Genomic DNA, 17,697 nt, shown 5'->3' with positions numbered 1-17,697 from the left:
CTTGCACTGTTGTTTTTTACATAGAAATTGGACTTATAAGAATTTAAAGAGAAATTTTCAACTATTTATTATTTATGTCACACAAAAATAACCTAATTTGGCATCTCCCCCCCCCCGCCCGTTTTTTTTTAAGAAAAAAGGACTCAAAAGAAGTGTTGCTGTGTGGTATAGAAAGAGCAAACGCCTTAGAGATGTGGGTTTGAACTAAAGTTAAACGAATTTCAGCAGATCATATTCCATTTAGCTCCAAGATTTCAGTTTTCTCATCTATAAAATGGGAGGGCTTCTTCTAGTTTAATTTTCTATATTTCCAAGTAGGTGTTTGAACTTTTGCAAATGAGAGATGATGGATGATGACCCTTGTGAGGATGATATACATTTAGGTTAAAATATAAATGTATTAGTCTAACATTGCTAAAAAAACAACATCTTTTAGATTTTAAATTGTTAGCTTTTTCTTAAATCACTAGTTTGCTTGCTTCACACTCAATGTCCTCAACATTAGAAAACAGTAAAAAAATCATCCATAAGCTTGGAGGGAAGCAAACATAATTTTTGTAACTGTTTTCCCTCTTTAGTGATAAAAAACGAGGTTGTTCCTAGTATCTTCAGGGGTATTCTGTGTGAAATAATTAAATAATCTGTGAAGAGAACTTTGAGGGTGAAAAGCACTATGTAAACACAAAATTTTATTATTATTCTTTGACTGTCAACAATGCTTTTCCCAAGTGCTTTGCTGGACTCAAAACATGTTTATTGCACTTCTGTTGTCCAGTTTCTTGTCTGAGAACCCATTATTATATTTAAAATTGTTTTTTATTGCTAACAGTTTTAAAGATGTCTCCCAATTCCCTCCTCCTTTGCCCCCCTCCACCAAGCCCCTGCCTTATCCCAGGTGGTGGATCCTGAAGGATGTTTAGTTACCACAAACTCAACCAAGTAGTAGCTCCAATTTCTGCTTCTGTGCCAGATGTGATATTGCTGCTAGAGCAGATTAACACAACCTCAGGTACACTGTTTGTAGTTATTAATCTGGGAAATGCATTCTTTCCAGTCTAATCAGAAGAGAGTATCAGAAAGTTTCTGTTTGTAGAGCAGATTACAGAATGCTTTTACATTTTCCCCTAAAAATATGTAAACTCTCTTATCCTCTGGCAAATTTAAACTCTTCTACTCTGCAAACCACACTCAGCCTACTCAGAACCTGTCCTTGCCCATCAGCCTCTTCAATCTATTCTCAGCCTCTTAGCACCTTAACCTCTGTAACTTATGAGCACTGTGGTCTTCCGTGTGATAGATATATAACTTCTCTAGGCTTCATTTCTTTATGTATAAATGAGAATAATAATTATGTTCTAGCATTAGTATGAGGATTAAATAAGTTTTGTGTGGACATGGAGAAGACTGAGTGACTCAGGCTTTGTGAAATATAACCAGGGTCTTAGTCAGCTTGGGCTGCTGTAACAAAATATCCACAAACTGAGTGGCTTATCAACAGCAGAAACTTATTTCATACAGACCTGGAATTTAGAAGTCTAAGATCAAGGTGCCAGCATTGTTGCTTCCTGGTGAGGGTCCGCCTCAGGTTTGCAGGCTGCCGACTTAGTGCTGTGTCCTCACATGATGGGGAAAAGCGAGCTATCTCTGTCCTCTTCTTAAAGGATGCTGGTCACAGTCACAGGTGCTCTATCCTGGTGATCGAATTGTTTTCCAAAGGCCCACTTCCAGATACTATCACATTGGGATTAGGATTTCAACACATGCATTTTTTGGGGGGTGAAGGTGGGGAGGAAACATTCAGTTCATAGCATGATCTAATCAGGAAAACAGTGTACTTCAAGTAGCTACAGCAGAGACAATTAATGCAGGGAATTAGTTACACAGGTGGTGCTAGAGATGAAAACCAAACAAGGAACATAGAAGACCCAGAAACTGGCAAAGGCGGAAGTATTTACCACTAGGTTTGAAAGACAAGGAGTAAGATAGACTGATGTTATTAGGGCCCAGGGGTTGGGTTGATCTGATGGAAACTGGAACCGTGATGTGGTTGTCTGGTGGGAGGTGAAGCCAAAGGGGAAATGCAACCTTTTCAAAAGAGCTGGCAAAACCAAAGGCTGGAGAGTGAAATACTAGGGTTACTCCATTCTCCCTGCCCTTTAATACTTTGCCTCTCTTTGGCCAGAAGTCAGTTGACATTAAGCCAGGGAAACACCACCTGCAGAGGTCAGCCCAGAGCACAGGAAGGATGTGAAGCCAATAGTGTTTTCATCTATAGGAGGTCATGATATCAGGCTACATCCTTATGGGTAGAGGTGGGATTTCCCATAGTTAGGCTACTATTCCCACTATCAGCTCTTCGGAAATTAGGTTAATCTTGATTTAGGAAGTGAGGAACTGGAAAGACAAACTAATGAAATACTAATCAACAATGGGGAGCGAACTACTGATATTGCAAAAACATGAATGAATCTCAAATGCACTATGCTAAGTGAAAGATCCTTGAATATATACTGTATGACTCCATTTATATAACATTTTAGAAAAAGTAAAACAGTAGTGGTAGGAAGCAGATTAGTGGTTTTCAGAGGCCAGGGTATGAGGGAAGAGAATTCACTACTAAGGGACACACACACAAAAATTTTTTTAGGGTGATGGAAATATTCTATATTATGATTGTGGAGGTGGTTATACAACTGCTCATGTTTCTCAAAATTCATCTAATAGCACATTTAAAATTGGTGAATTATATTTTATCTAAATTCTGACTCAATAATGCTGACTGAAACAATCAAATCAAGTAATTATACACATATACATATATATTCTTATACATGTATTGTTAAAGGGGAGTAAATTGATTACTAAAACATGAAAACTCAAAATTTATTATCAGTTATCATTTTCTGTTCTTACAAACTCAGCAGATGGATTGCTATCATGTGGGAAAATAATTCTCTAACCCATTATTTGATTATGTTAGAGGAATCAAAGCCCAAATTTTCTAAAATCACACTTAAAACTTTTTTCTAACAGTAAACTCTCATCTAAATAATTGAGTAGATTTTCTACTTTTCATCCAGGAAGTACAGAGTTTATGGTTTATATGAGCCTCACATTTAGCATTGACATCAGGTGTATTAACAATTTTCTACAACAAACAACAGGCAAGTTAGAAGGAAAATGACTCTGTCAAGAACTCTGGATTCCACATGAAAGGCTTGTTTCAGGAAATTATTTCCAGAATCAAGAAACTATATAACTTCATTACCTCCCTGGAGGGAAAACTTGAAGTACTCTTGCCTAGAATAGCAAAGTTGGACTTTTAAATTATGGAAAATGACAAACACATTGGAAATCTGGATGAAACTTCGTGGGAGATTAAAACAAACATCACAAAGCACAGTGCGTAGAAGAGAGCTGATTAAACTCAGTATCAATATGAAGAAGGTGGGTAGTTGTACAATAAGAAAACCTAATAATGTTGTGGACTGCCTGGAATTTTTGGAAACACTACTAAATGGAATTTTGGCAAGACTGATGGGGTTGATTACAATTTCATGTCATATGGAACTTACTTTCAAATACCAGTACTATAGATAAGATCCGTGGGATTAAAGAAACTGCAACTAGATAAAAATCATCATAGCAAGAGATCTAAACTGTTGATGTGGCAGAGGCTCTCTTGTCAGAAGGAAAATTCTTGTCTTCTTGGAGCTAAGCTGGGAGGTACAGACTAGGAGGGGAAGCCGCCTGAAATACCAAAGAGAGCATAGTTATCGTTTCCTGCCTAATTGTCAGTAACACAACAAAATCAACTTATCTCCTTTGACATATTGAAGGCGCACAAAGGCTAGTGGGGAGGAGGCCTGTTGACATCACACAGACTCTAATCTTGCCTCTGAATTAAATTCAAAGGAACTTTTCTATTTTCTTGAACTGGAGAATTGGCATGAAGGTGTGTGCTACCCTGACTTCATCTGTTTGGAATAGTTATATCTTTTGGGAGTCCTCATGCTTTTCAGAACTTATCTGAGTCATAATGGGCAGAAGTAGCAGTTTGTGTAGTACATTTTGAGCTGTTTAAAATACATCGTTTAATGCTATAATAAATAGGAAGGGTGAGCTTTATGCATGAATAATGCTCAATAAAATACTTTTTAATTGCACCTGAGTTTCCAACATTATGAGAATATTTTCCAGTGTCACTTTGGGGTCTTAAAGCTGTACTTAATCAGGAGAGCTGGGCCTTTGCCAATGGAGTTTATAGAACTTGGCTATAGCATAAGGGTGGTAATATAATGAATGGAGTGGTAAAATGTCATTTCTCAAGCTGCAATACAGGAACTTGATAGGCATGAAATTTATCACCCTGAAATATGTCTTTGGTTAATCAGACTGTAACTTATTTAAGTGCCACAATAATAGAAATTTTAAATCAGTAAATTATTCATCCCTCACAATAGGTCTTATTGATTAGGAAAAACATAAAGGACATCTTACTCACTGGATTCTTATCTCAAAGTCTTTCTGTCATTGCATTGTGATTTTAAGTGCATTATGTTTTATGTCGTTATATTCTATATAGGCCTATTTTCTTTGAACACATAGATGTTGTAGATGAGGCTGTCAGACTGGAAGATGGAATGAATCTTGGGAGGTATTGGGGGAAAACCGGTGCTGGGAAGCTGAACAGATGTATGGAATGTGTTTTAATCCCTTAAGGCTCTTCAGATGTCAGTTGGCTTATGTTTCTGGACACTATCTGTCAGATCACATTGAGCTATCTGTTTTATATTCCTGGGGTTGATTTCATTAATGAAGAACATGCCAGAACCTGGGGTTATCTGCAATGGAAGATAACTTCTTCAGGCCTTGTGAGCTGAAAAAAATTTCTGGATGACCATTTCTTCTCAAATGGGAAAAATTAAAGCTGAGGGCTGAGGTGTGAAGGCTCTTAAGAGCAAACTGAAAAACAACTGGATACACTTCAGGACTTGCTGGCAAGTGTTTACAATCAACTGGAACCATTTCAGGGTGCATTAGGAAGAGGAGGAGGCCTGGACTGCTGCTGTGAGAACTTGGTGCACAGAGTTCTCATCTTACAGCAAGAAAATGCCAAAAATTCTCCAGTCTATAGGGAGAATGGTCTTGGGTTGAGTGAATACTCAGAATAAAAAAGTGTGCATTACAGAAATGACAAATGGGAGAGATGACTATGAAGTAATGACATATTCTGATCTGGCTTGTGGACTTTATGTTCAAACCTCTTACTGCTTCATGTGCCAGAGGCAATCAGACTTTAAATCCATCTATTACACGAGAATTTAATTTCCAATTATCACTCAAAAACAAGTGGCTCATGCAGATTGAAAATGGGAATCATGGCTTATTTAAATAGGAACCTAGAGGATTTAATATGTTGTCTGATGTCTAACTTTATCTGAATCATAACAGTTTAACCCTGTAACTATTTCTTAGAGTTTCTTAATGCTTTTAGTATTGGGGCAGACTTTTTGTTGGAGCAAACAACTTTGGTTAAGTGATCTGCAGCCACGTGTGTGAGAGAACCCTACAGACTCCAGGAGCACTGACGTTCGCAACAATGAGGTTTTGAAACAACATTCTATAAATCATAAAACATCACTGATAAGAGGCATTATTTTCTTATTCCTATTAAAGGAGCAGTAGTATTTCACTTATTCTAGAAAAAGACATAAGCCACTGTTTGGCATTGCCTAGAGAGAATAAAATTCATTTCAAAGTGGGCTTTTGTTTTCTGGTTTCATTCTCTTCTATTTTTAAAAAAATTAAAAAAAAATCTTTATTGATTTCAGAGAGAGAAAAAGAGAGGGAGAGAGAGAGACAGAAACATCAATGATGAGAAAGTCATTGATTGAGCCCGCAACTGGGCATGTGCCTTGACCGGGAATTGAACCCCGATTGCCTGGATCCTAGGTCGACGCTCAACCGCTGAGCCACGCCGGGCCGGGCGTATTGTGTTTTCTTATGTAGCTAAAGAGCAATATGCCTATCTGCCATGCACTCATAAGCCCTATTGAAGCGAGTTTACTATTTTTTCTGAAGCTGACATTTTTATCTAAAATGGGCTTTTGACACATTTTCATTCCAAAACATTTTAGAACAAACATGTTTTCCAAAAGAAAAGTTTAGATTCCAATTCTGTTGTATAGTTTTCAATTTACTTGCATTTTCATTTATTGATTGAATTTTGTTCATTCTGGAAACAAGCTATTCCCATTCTATAGCTTGTTTCCTTGAAATAAATAAGCCCTCCAAAACTTTAGATATGTCTTTGATTTATATGTAAAAATTAAAGCACCTTTTGTAAGTATCAAATATTTTCAAAATATCTCTACACATACTTAGGCCGTTATGTGTTAGTGTATTGAACAGTCTGTACTGTGGGAAACTGCCACGAGCCTTTCACCTGTTTCCCAGTCACCGCCTTCCGCCAGATGCTGTTGACTGTCCCATCACCTCGTTTAAGGACATCCTGGGCAGGTTCTTTATCTTTATAGCCACTTGCATGTATAAGAAGCTGTCATCTTCTTAATGCTCACCTTTTTCTTGCTTTACTCATCTCCTGCAGCTTTGTGCCAAGGAACTCAAATTGGAGAAGAAATGTCTATTCTTTCCTTCCTTCTCTTGTGTGTGTGTGTGTGTGTGTGTGTGTGTGTGTTCCCTGTGTTAAAAAAGGAGGAATTTGGACAGGGCTAAATGTCTCTCATGAAGCTTCAGTTGCCAGGTTCTTCTTACCCACCGTTTAGCACCCATCTTCACCTAGGGTGCATGTATGAATTCCTTGAGGTGTCTGTGTGCAGGGAGCGGTGTCTGCTGATTTCAGAGTCCCCTGATGTGAGGGACAGAGCCCAGCGTCGCTCCTTCCTGGCCTCTCCGCCGTGCCTGCATCTTCGGCGGGGCCTGGCTGCGGCCTGCCTGCCTGGGCGCTGGGCTTGCAGCGAGCAGGAGGCTGGACATGTGTCTCCGTGGGAGCCGCTTGGTCTTCCTCCTGTGTGTCCCCGGAGTGGCCGTGCGGGCTCCCCACAGCGCGGACTGCCCCTCCTTCTGTCTTACCCTCTTCTTTCCGCTCTAGTTTCCCCTTGTTCAAGGCAGTACTGACATCAACAAATCCATTTCCCAGATTAACGTCCAACTAGGAATGAAACACCAGTTTTCTTTCCCCCCCACTGGCATTTCTCAATGAATAATTGTCTTAAATTCCCCACTACCACCCCAGGTGGCTTTAGGTGTAAGGGTGGGAAAACTAATTATTCCTTATAACTCCAACAGTTTTATTTCAATTGTCCCTCCTCTCTCCATTTCTGCTTACGAGAGGCTCTTGTGGTGACGGCTATGGAGAGCAAAGGGTTCAGCCACCACTTAAACCCCCCAGAGGAGGAATTCTAATGGTTTGGAGTTCACTGTAGGTTGGTTAGTATATAGGGTGTCTCTTTTTATCTCAGACATGGATCTTAGTCACCAATTCCAGGGCAACAAAAACATCTCATCTCTCATGTTGCTACACTTATAGCCCAATTTTATAATATAGCTGAATATGCATAAGGCATCATAAGTACACCAGTGAGTGGTTGTGCTTAGGCTTACTTGAAATCCCATATTGTTGTTGAAAAATGATTTTAAACTTTTAAAATATATCCAAGGATATGATTTTTTTAGCAGCTCTGACTTTTTTCTCCATCAGTCGACAGTCTCCTCCACACACAGCACTAGTGTCTGTTAAGCACATTCTCCACAAAACTCCTCCTGCTCTCATTGTTCTGAGCACCCGGATATAACACCTCCCAAACTCTCATTAAGTTGTTCTTGTTTATCCACTCTTTACCAAAATATGGATATTCCTTCTTCCTCACTGTCATGACTTACTAATCTAGGCTGGTCCCAGTAAACTTGATTGCTACAAACCTTTGTCCAGTTTGATTCAAATACACAGAACATGTATTAGCAAGATGAATCTGGATAATCTAATTTAAGTGGAATTTTTAATAAGAACTTTCACCTAATATAGAACACTGTCTTCATTTAATAGTATTTACCTCAAGAACAAACTCTGCAACAAAACTTTCACGGCTTCACTGCCGCTGTACTAACCACCCAATGCGAACTTATTTTTTTCAGCCCCCTCCGATGCACAGATTTTGCTTTAGGTACACCTATAATATCCTCTTGTCCTTAACATCTCAGGAACACACACCTATTCTTGTCTCTGTGTTTTAACAAATACTTTCCCTCTCCTAATCAGAAAGCCGCCTAGCTTCACTCATCTGCTCAAATAATGAGTTTAAATATTGCCTTCTGCCATGATGTACTTCTGGAATGCCCCATTGATACAGATTCTTCCTCAATTTCTATATATAGTAGGTAGATTTCATTTTGTGTAACTTTTCATTCAATATGTCTGCTGCTATGTTTGTTCCTCCTTGGATTTAGGTGTTTTGACTCACCAATGCAGTAATACTTAATAAGGCTGGTGACCATATCTTTGATTTCTTGTATGCCCTAAAAGAGCTAGCATGTGTTTGGCAAGTAGATGATATTTTCAAAAAGTCTGGTTTATTGGTAAATATACAACATAGTGCAGAAGAATGAGCCCTGCACCAGCCCTCAGAATAGCGAAGTGGCCTTGGGAAATACTGCTTAACCTTTCAAGCCTCAGTGCTCCGGTGTGTAAAATAAAAAAAAAGTAATGTCTTTTCTGTCTACTTTGAAAGACTGTTGGAGTTGCAAATAGAATGTGAACAGTTTTTAATCCAAAAACAATGCTTTAGCTATCGTTTCAGGTACATTTAAGAAAGTACCTGAAACGGTACTTTTGATCCCCGGCCCCGGTCGGGGTGCATGTAGGAGGCAACCAATCGATGTGTCTCTGTGACATCGATGTTTCTCGCTCTCCCCCACCTCCCACTCTCTCTGTAAAACAATGGAAAAAATAGCCTTGGGTGAGCTTTAAAAAAAGTAAATCAAAATCAAAATCATTTATTTAAAAAAAATAGAAAAGTACAGGTGTTGGATGGAAAAAAGCTTTTTGGCTTTCCACACGTGAAAGAACAACCTGCTTATACCTTTCAATGAAAAAAAAAATTAGATTATTATGGGAAATAAATTCATTTTATTTGTTTATTAGATAAGTGTATTAAAGTACATAGAAAATTTTTGTCTGATATAAGACCAATGGCATAACTAGAAATAAAATACAAATCCTCTAATTCTTGGAGTCTGAGTGTCTACATAAATATACTATATTACTGTAAGATGAAAATAGCAACTAAAGTTTGAAACAGTAGTTTTGAAATGTGGGTTTTATACTTTATTAAATCTAAAATCTGTCATTTTCCTGAATTTAAAAATAAATAAATAGTCTTGCTTACCATGATTTGAAGACAAAGAGGGAGTTGATGAGTAGTAAAAAAGGAATGTAGGATTTTCTGCCATGATATCTCCTATGGATTCTCAAAGATATTCAAGCATATTTATTATTATTCAAGAATATTCCAAATTTTACTTTAGGGAGATCAACTCCCATAGAATCTTCCAAATTTATGCCTTTATGAAAATTAACTGAAACATTTAAAGGGAATTAGGTATATTTTCTTCTCCTGTGACTAATAATTCAACATAAAATGTACAAAGTAGTGTACACCCAAAACTGTAACTACATAAATTAGATCAAATTAAAATTTTATTTTCTCAAATTCTGCCTTGTTCTATTGAGGCTTGTAATGCAATTCTCAGCAGAGAAACAAATGCCAGCATATTCACACAGCATCATATCAAAATGGGAAAGAATGTGCTTTGTTTCACAACGTCTCCGTTGTGGTAAGCAACACTGTGACCAGGGTAAGGAAGTGCTGACTCAGAAATTCACCAGCCTAAAATTTCAACAGCAATGCCATAGACCATCCTACAGGGAAATTGCATTTATTTGGCAGAAATGATTTAAGTATATCTTATTGCTCAATTAGTATTCACTTCTAGATTCTTGAACATGTTTACCACAAACACTTTGCTCCTTCCAGCTTAAATAATACATTACTTTAGGGACTAATTCTGTGGCTCTTACTTAGGAATTATAGTCCCAGAAGTAAATTCTGGGCTATAAATTTACTTTAATACCATCATTTTCCTCTCAATTCTTGTGCTTTTCTCAGACTATGCTAATAATAAAGATTTGTTGGAAGGGTACTGAAGGTGGTCATTGTTTTGTTTTTGAAATAGGATTTAGAATTTTGTTCGTTAACATTTTTTCTGGATTAGTTTCCCAAATACATTCTTCTTAACAGCTTTTTAAATGGATTTTTTTTTTTTTTTCATAATAGATGACTTAAGGATTTAAAAAAATTATTAGTTTTTTCTTTTTCCTCACCGGAGGATATTCTTTCCATTGCTTTTCAGAGAGTGGAAAGGAAAGAGAGAGAGAGAGAGAGATGCGAGAGAGACACAGCGATTGGTTACCTCCCACAACCGGGGTACATTCCCTTGGACAGAATCAAACCCGGGACCCTTCAGTCTGTAGGCTGATGTTCTAACCACCGAGAAAACTGGCTTGTGTTTAATTCTTTTTTTTTTTTTTTTATATTGAGGAAAGAAATTGGTGAACTACTATTGGATAAATTATGTATTTCCCTTGCTCTGATCTGAGTACTTTTAAAAAATACCCATTAAAAATGAGCTAAACCCACTTTCTGCTTTGAAAAAGAATCAAAGCTTTATGAAGACTGTAGGTGCACAGATGGTCTTTATATTTTGTGTTTCACTTTTCTGTGTCCAAGAAATTTCCACCTGCTGTAGCTTATTGCTTTGACTAATATTGCTTTTACCCCATCATTCTTTCTCTTGCCTCAGCCACTTCCCTGACTCACGTCCTCGCTGCCTCTTTCATGTTGAATTTAATCAGTTGCTGGACTGATCTTATTATCTCTAGTCTCATTTCCTTTCAAAACATTAGTGACAAATATTTATGCTCTTCAACATATTGTCAATTCTCTTTCCAGCACGTGGTAAAGCCTCATTGTTCTGTCCTGTGTAAAATGTGACATGCGTCACTTCTTGATGGAAACCTTTTGGAGCAGGGGCTCAAGTCACCATGCCCCCTACCGTTGCCATTATTGCTGGTGATAGCCATGTGTGAAGGTTCCCAAAGTCCTTGAATGGGATAAAATGGAATAGCACCCTTACCCCCTCCCCGCACACGCAAGACAAAACAAGTTTGGTACCCAAGGCCCTTTATGAACTGGCCCCTAACTTTTAAAACTAATATAAGAATTTAATAATGTGACAGGTTTTAAAATATAAAAATATATAACTATCCAGTATATAACATAATAAAGATTTTTCAAGTATAATATCAATGTTTCCCCTTCTTCACCATACTCCATAACTATCTGTTTATAGGATTTTAAAAAAGCACCAGTTTCTAGGTCTTTGGCAAATTTAACCCAATATGAATTTTTCCTTAACAGTTGACTGCTTTCATTCAGTTTTTATAATCTGCTTTAATTCAGTCAACTAACATTTATTGAGATGTAGTGATAGACATACAAACTTTTAGTGGGATAGGTAGCATTTACTGTGACAAATAGCAGACACATGTGCATGGGGGTCTCTGAGAGCTGGGTGGGGAATCCTGCCTGGGCAGTTACTAGTTGTGTCACCTGAGACATGATTTCCAAGCAATCTGTATTTCAGACCCCTCATTTGTAGAGGAAGGATGATAATCCCTAGCACACCCAGTTAGGTTTAAATTAAATCATGTCTTTACAGGGCTTGGCATAGAGATAGAGCTCAGTCATTACTGGTTTCCATCAATCTTTTGCAGATGAGAAAACAGGCTCAGGGTTGAATACCAGATGGGTTTCTACACTTCTCCAGATTTTGGCCTTCCAGGCTTCATATGTTCCAAGCTGATTGAAATTTTCTATTTCCGTTCAGATTATCATTTCCTTTCTTTATTCTTCAATATCAGTGAATAAAAGTGGCCCTTCTGTGGTTGGGGGAAGGGAGGCTGCAAGGAGACAGAGATAAATAAAGGAGGGACCTCAAAGCCTTCTCTAAGTCCCATGGGATCCTTAAGTGATGACTTGGAAAGCACTGCTAGAAGCATCCCTGGGCATTCCTAAAAGATGTGTATCCTTCTGTCTAATCCACACAAGTGCTTTAGGAAAGCAGGTTCTTGTGACTACAGATCAAAAGCAAAAAACAAAAGAAAACAAAAACTCTGTAAATTAAGGCTCATAAACATGTGGATGATTCTTGTAATGGTCTCAAGTCGATATAACAGGGCAGTTTGGGATTTGTTGGTTCAGAAACATAAAGAATTCAGATACTTCTTAAAGTTCCTGTCATTATATTGCCAATTGTTTTCTCTTAAAACCAGAGACTTTGAAGAGATAGGAAATAGTGTCTATTAATATCAACAGCTTTTGGAATGTAGGCTGTATCCTTGTTTGGAGAATCATTTCTTCATCTTGAATAAAGAAATATCAGCATTTAATGGTGGAACCCAAAGATCTTATCCAAGTCTTTACCATTTATGAACTGTTATGTGATAATAATAATTATGTTTTAATAAAACCAACAATATAAAAGCATAAAAAATGATAATCTTATATGTGAGGGAGAAAAAACATATTAAAATATATATGCAATATGAGCATGATTTGTTAGAAAAAACATTCTGTGGATATTTACATGGGAACACAGAAAGGTATTAATATAGACACCTCTGAAGAGTGATGTCGAGCGATGTTAGGTGATCTTTATTTTTTGTTTCTTAATTTACAGTATTTTCCAAAGTTTTTATCATGAACCACATATTTTTATTGCTAGTGTAGATTTAATTTTATATATGTGACTATGAAAACATGAAATTTAATGACTTTGTGTATTTCTGAAGTGAGCCACCTTATTGAACTCTTTTAGTTATTACTAGTATTAGTAATTTCTCGGTTAACATTATTTAGCAACCCAGCAGCATGTTAAGTAATAGTCAATAACTGTGTGTTAGTTCTGATTTTGAGATTCTCTAATATTTCACTATAGTGTATTGGCACTTTTTTTCATAAATATCCTTAAGTTACAGAAACATTTTTAGACTTATATGTCAAATGCCTATTCAGCATCTTACTTGAGTGTCTTGCCAGAGACTGTTAATTATTGTGCCAGAGATTGTTCATTCTTCAGCTATGCTTTCTCCGCTTCTTCTTCTTTTTTTTTTACAGATTTTTAAACTGATTTTTAGAGGAAGGGAGAGAGAGATCTATGTGAAGGCAGAACATCAACTGGCTGCCTCCCCCCCCCCCCCCCCCCCCAGGGATTGAACACCCAACCCTGGTATGTGCCCAGCCTGGGAATCGAGCCAGCAACCTTTCGGTGCACAGGATGACCCTCAACCAACCGAGCCGCACCAGCCAGGGACCTCTTATTCCTTTTAATAACAGAACGTCCTGAGTTGCAGCTGAGCACAAGGCCGTCCAGCTAGAGGCCTTGTTGTGTCTAAGTTTAGTCCAAACGATGAGGGTGGAGTGATGTCTTTGACTTCTGGATCATGTTATTAAAAGGAGCAGTTCGACTCTCTTCCCTCTCTGCTGACTGGAACTGATGATGTAAGCTACTCCTGAGGGTGGACAGCACTAATGCTACAAAAGTGTCTAACCTGTGTGTCCCCAGCAGCATACTTCATATCTTAATCTCTACCGCCTCTTCCCTCGCACCTGCTCTTCCCCAGAAATCCGCACTCTTGCGAAGTAGACTGAATTTATAACCCATAGTTCATTCAGCAAATTTGCCCCTGTATTTTCACAATATATCTCCTTTCCAACCATTTCTTAACATTTTTCTACCTAGACTAAACTAGTCTGATCTTCTAACTGTTCTGCTATTTCTATTCTGTGGTTTATAATATGTTCTCCACGCAGCAGACTGCTAAAATTGGAAATCAGATTACATCACTTCTGCTTAAAACCCTGTAATTGGCACCCTTTAACACTTAAAATAAAATCTTGGTGAGATAGTTTGTGAGAGATCTGGGCTCTGTCTTTTTCTCTGGCTACATCTCATATCATTTTTTTCCTACCCCACTCCTGTCTATAAATCTTGGCTTTCCCACTGCCCCCAAAACATACCATCCTCAGACTCACTTTGGAAACTTTGTATTTATTATTTTTCTTCCTGAAAAATTCTCCTTTCAAATAGTCTCTGAGCAAGATTCTCTGCATAATTCAAACTTTTCTGAGATTTTTCTCACTTGCTTTCTAAAACAGCTGCTTCTTTCTTTAACACGTTTCTCTAACCATCTTATAGTTTTGATCATAGCACTTAGTATTACCACTTAGAATATTTCTTTTAATTTTTAATATTTAGTATTTTTTCCCTATAATGTAAATTCCATTATGACATGGATGTTGTATTACTTGTCCTGAATCCCTAGAACTTAAATAGTACTTGGTTCATAGTGGGTGCTTCAAAAATATTTGTTTAATAAATCAATATTTAGTATTATATAAAAGCATTAAACAATTTCATATTTTATCTGTTAATATAATTAATTTATTAATAGATTTACTATTATCCACTTATTCTTAGTTAAGCCCTTCTTGGTCATGCTCCATTTAATTTGATGTTAGATAAAATTTCTAGTATTTTTATCAATATTTGTAGAAGGCTAATTGATAGATTATTTAAAAGTTTCATAAAAGGAATAACAGACTTCTATATTTTCTTATCCCTTAACATTTTCTATACAAGAAATATTATCTGTTTCTTGTAAATATGAATGTAAACACCCATGAAAAATTTAAAACCAGGATAGTCATTTGAATAATTCTTTTATAACTTTTAAAATCCTTTCATGATTAACAGTGTAAACTGTACTTGATGTTTTTTCAGTAATAATAATTCACTTTTTTTCTGGAAAACATTAATTTTACTGGAAGTTTCAAGTTTAATAGCAACAATAATTTTTGGATAATTTTAATACTTACCTTTTGTAGTGTTATCTCCTTCTTATTCCCAGTTTTGTGTATCTCTGTGTGTGTATGTTTGTGATAGTTTAGCTTAGCCAAAAGTTAATTCTGCCTGGAGAAACCACAATTTTTCTTAAGTCACCTCTTGTCATCTCCTCCTTGACCAAATACCTCCTACTAATTCTTTATGCCTCAGTTTATCAGTTCCTGTCATTACCTGCCAGCCTGAAAAGTCTTACGGGACTCTGGGTAGTTCACACTAAAAAGTCTTGGTTCATTAGTGGAAAATAAGTAGCCGTAGACCAAAGGCTATTCTGGTCCTGCCTAACACAGTTTAAAAGCAAGACACAGTAGGATCTGTTTCTAAATAACTGCATCCCAGAAAAATATTCAAGAATATTTATAGTAACACAAAAATATCTGGCACCCAACAAGGGAAAATTCATAATGTCTGGCATTTAATAAAAAATTATCAGACATTCAGAGAGGCTGAAAAATATGACCCATAATAAGTATAAAATAATCAATTAGCATATACCTAGAATTTAAAGAAATATTAGAATTAGCAGACAAGGACATTACTAGTGGTAATTGTATTTTAAATGCTCAAAATGCTGTGTACAGTCATTAAACTCAAAAAAGACCCAAATCAGCTTCTCAAAATGACAACTAATATCTGAGATAAAAAATACACCAGGTAAGATTATTAGCAGATTCGATTTTGAAGGAGGAAAGATCAATTTGAATACATAACAATATGAACTTTATGAGGAGAAAAAGGAAAGTAAATGTACAAAACATCAGTGATTTATGGGACAATTTCAGGAGACCCACTATATGTATAATTTGTGTCCCAAAAGAGAAGAGAGAGATTAGGAGACAGGAAAAAAAAATCTGAGAAAATAATAGCTGAAAAATTTCCAAACTTTAAGGAACCTTATAACCCACAGACCCAAAAAGCTTAACAAACCCCAAACATGAGAAACATGAAGAAAAGTATAGCAAGACATACAAAAATTAGAATACTAAAAATCTCTGATATAGAGAAAAATCTTAGAAGGATCCAGTAAAACAAACAAACAAACAAACAAAAACATTAAGTACAGAGGTCTCCAGGAGTCCCCACGAAGAACATAATTTTAAAAGTTCTTCAAGTAGAAGAAAAGTGATCTCTCTCCATTAGTTTAAGTATTCTTTATTTCTTTAATTAGCATTCTGTCGTTTTCAGCATATAAAATTTTCATGTATTTTATTTATCTAATTATTTACATGTTTGGTGCTATTACAAATGATACCTGTTTTTAATTTTTAATTTTTTATTGCTAATATATGAAAATACAATTGATTTTTGTGTATTGATCTTGTATGATACAATCTTTTAGTAATCCGTGGGTATGGTGAATTACATTAGCTAATTTTCGAATAGAACTAGACCTTTTCAAACTTATTGGATTGATATGTTTTTGGAAGTTATTGCCTCCTATAATAGTGAGCCAGAAAGCTGAGGCAGGGCACAGTCTTATGTAAGGACGTCAGTCCCAGATGAGGTTGTTTTTATTTATTTTTCTTAAAATCAAGATATAAACTATGTGGAAGATATATCAGATATCAAGAATAATGACAGCATGAGGGACTATATGTTCTCACAAACTTACCTGTACTGAAGAAAGCATCCCTCGGTTCAGTGGTGCTAGCAGCCAGTGGATACAGGATCCATCACCACAGGTGATTCCTCTCTTTTATTCCTTTTTACCTTTGAGGTTGTCGTAGGCGATGCTGTTTGAGTTCACTTCATGTCACCTGGTCCTAATGTTTACATCTGCATTATCTTTTTCTGTAACACAGTTTCATAGCCTAACTTACTCTGTGTTTTACCTCTTGCTGCACCACTGAGCATAATACTTAAGGTTTCAATACATACTTGCCATAATAAGCTGATGCTAAATATGTGCAAAGAAACTGGTAATCATAGAGAGGAGTTAAACACATTTAAAAAACACATTTTCTTGCCCTAGCTGGGTGATTCAGTTGGTTGGAGCATTGCCCTGCACACCAACGGTTGAGGGTTCAATTCCCAGTCAGAGTGTGTATGGGAGGCTGCGATCTCTCTCTCTTCATTCCTCTCTCTTTCTAAAAATCAGTAAGAACATGTCCTTGGGTGAGGATTTAAAAAAAAATACATTTTCTTGAGAGATGAAAGTAGTACATTAATAATCAAAAATTTAAAACTGTTACATACAAGAAAAATGATATACTCTGAAGGAGAAAGTATGGAAAAACTGGGGCCATTTTTCCTGGACAATAAAGTGATAATGATTGCCTTTAAATATTGAGAAGATGGATGTATAGGAGAAATAATAAATTAATTTTGACATATTTGAATGGCAAAGTTAATATTAATGGCCAGAAATGTTCAGAAAGCTTTAGAAAGCCAATATAAAGATGATCTTTAGAACAATTAGGCTGTTCAGAAATTGAATGGCCCACTCTTTAGGTTAGGAATTCCCTCTAATTGGTGGTGTCAGGCAGAGGCAGAGGGGACAAACACCAGGATGGTGGGTGTTTGTAAAAAACATTTCCCCCCAACGAGCCCAATTGAAGTAGGTCATCAAAAATATTTTTAGAAGAGGGAAAACACTACCTTGGAGACAGAAAACTTTAAATCTCTCTCAGAATAAAGAAGCATAAGGACTTTATA

General features: G+C 36.6%; 1 pseudogene; it reads right to left on the bottom strand.

The window, feature by feature from the left end:
- LOC148093118 (large ribosomal subunit protein eL32 pseudogene) overlaps window positions 1-16,672 on the bottom strand; it is a 97,172-nt pseudogene extending 80,500 nt beyond the window's left edge.
- Window positions 16,673-17,697: the final 1,025 nt, after the last annotated feature.

Source organism: Miniopterus natalensis, chromosome 5, assembly GCF_054644295.1.
Source record: "Miniopterus natalensis isolate mMinNat1 chromosome 5, mMinNat1.hap1, whole genome shotgun sequence".
Taxonomy (NCBI): domain Eukaryota; kingdom Metazoa; phylum Chordata; class Mammalia; order Chiroptera; family Miniopteridae; genus Miniopterus; species Miniopterus natalensis.
The sequence above is the reverse complement of the archived record's forward strand: the minus strand, read 5'-3'. Positions and strand labels throughout refer to the sequence as shown.